The following is a 2,177-nucleotide window of genomic DNA, read 5'->3' on the forward strand; positions in this document are numbered from 1 at the left end:
AAAAACATCATTGCTTTCTTTTACGACACTTTAAAAATGACCTAAAATTCATCGCTCTACACTAGAATACCCCTTAAGATCTTTCTTTGAACAGAAGAAAAACACAAAAGACGTTGGCCGTCGTTTTTGGAATTGCAGTCAAGATAATAATAATATAATATAAAGATAAAGTTGTTTTTATATGAAGGGACCTCTCAGAAAGCATCACACCCATGACCAAAATCCACGAGGGATTTTGGCGAACGGTCATCGATGATGACCAAACTCCAAATGAAGTTCGATCATCTTTCTCACGCTCAGGGTACGACGCTACGACTCATCGTCGAGGTCGCATCAACTCCACGTTTGAGTGAAGAGATTGTGAAGACATACTACAGAAATGATCCTGTGAAGTATGATCTTGCTGAAACGACGTTTCGACCGAGACAAGCCAATTGCTTTCAGGTTTGTGCGGCGATTACAGGTAATGTGACGCAGGTATACCAAACGGAGACATCTACCGCTTCTGTTTCTACTCTTGTTGAGTATAGAATGAGTGTTGTGCGTACATACGCATTTATTCTATAGTTAGAAAAGTGCGTTAGATAAACATAAACGAGTTCCTATAATGAGTAGAGATGATGGAACTTCATAATATATTATTTATTCTATTTAGCGTTTATTATGCTTTCTGAATTTTTATTTCAAACTTAATAATTAACTTCCCGTAGGCAAGTTATAGTAACGCAAAAAAATCGAAAATGAAAATGTTTATATATTTTACGTTTCAATACCTTCTGAACATTTTGGCATACCTTAGAAAAAATGGATGTATGTGTGTGTGTGTCTATGTATGTGTGTGTGTGTATGTGCGTGTATGTGTGTGTGCGAACACGTTAAAGCGATTTGAATACTTCAAAAAACATTCGATTCGTATTGATAAGGAGACGTGCTGATTAGTTTTTGGCCAGGCAGGTCTAGCCGTTCCGAAGATATGGGGCAAAAAGTGCCAAAAACGGTATCTCAGTTTTTAAGAGAACGGAGCGTCCGATTTGAATAATTCAAAAAATTTTACTTGTATTAACAAGATGAGGAACTGATCAAATAGATCTAGCGGTTTCGGAGATCTAGTAAAAAAAGTAAAAAAAAAGCCATTTGGCGGTGAAAAATTATCATTAGACATATGCATATCAAATTATCAGATATTTTATAGAGATTTTAACAATAAGTATAAATTTTGTTTACATTTCTATAGGTTCGTACCAATGTTCATCCGTTAGACGGCGACGCGGCGCTTACGCGCTTCGATATTTTGTCAGCAGTACGATTGCTTTGAAAAAAGTTCAGAATTTCCAAAATATTTCAAAATATTTTTTTTTTCAAAAAGTTTTTTTTTTCAAAAAGTAAACTTTTGTCAAAAATTTATAGTTTCTCAAAAATCTAATTTTTTCAGAGTTATTTTTTTTCAAAAATGTTAATCATTTTAAAAAAAAATATTTTTGGTACGGGAAGTTCCAGCAATTTGCCTTAAGGCACGATGCCATGCGCCCCACTAGTTGATATTCACCTAGCTAATGCAAATGGTAGTCATATGAAACATGAAACTAAATATGAAGTAAAATACGATTTTCCGAAAAAGTATGTGTGTAAGTACGCGTGCGGATTTCTAACCTTTCGTCACCAATTCCTCAAAAACGAAGACAATTGATGTAACTCGATAAAAAACTATCGTTTGTCAGTTTTGTGCGACGATCGGCTAAGTAATTTCTTTGTAATTAGCAGAAAACTGTGTAAATTTTTCGTCTACATTATTTTAGCCCACAATTTTGAACCTATTTAATTTAAAAATTCAAAAACTATTTTTGTAGTACTACAGCCTAGACTAATATTGTAATCGTGTAGAAATTGGAAATTAATATGATTCTAACGTTTAAAAAAAAGATAAACAGTTTAACAGTCAATTACAAAATGTTATAATAATTTATGTTATATTTCAAAAACTTATTGTGAATGGTTAAAATTGAAGAGCAAAAAAATCTATAAATAAAAAATCATCAGTTTTCAACGAACAAGATTGTGCATCAAACATTTCTTGTCACTTATTTATATTTCATCATCACAAAGTATTAAGAAGCTTTGAAATACACGGGTAATACGACCCTCATAAAAAGCTTGATCTCATTTAGATGATAATTAAT

The 2,177-nt window shown here is 32.7% G+C and overlaps 1 non-coding gene across 1 annotated transcript; it reads right to left on the minus strand.

Moving 5' to 3' along the window:
- Positions 1–189: 189 nt before the first annotated feature.
- LOC113387188 lies at positions 190–402 on the minus strand. The gene has a single exon (XR_003368138.1). It is a non-coding gene; the product is annotated as a small nucleolar RNA U3 (small nucleolar RNA).
- Between the last annotated feature and the right edge of the window lie 1,775 nt (positions 403–2,177).

The sequence above is a fragment of the Ctenocephalides felis genome, unplaced genomic scaffold (assembly GCF_003426905.1).
Source record: "Ctenocephalides felis isolate EL2017-DRISC unplaced genomic scaffold, ASM342690v1 CF-g0.4_SCAFFOLD_03571, whole genome shotgun sequence".
Classification (NCBI taxonomy): Eukaryota; Metazoa; Arthropoda; class Insecta; order Siphonaptera; family Pulicidae; genus Ctenocephalides; species Ctenocephalides felis.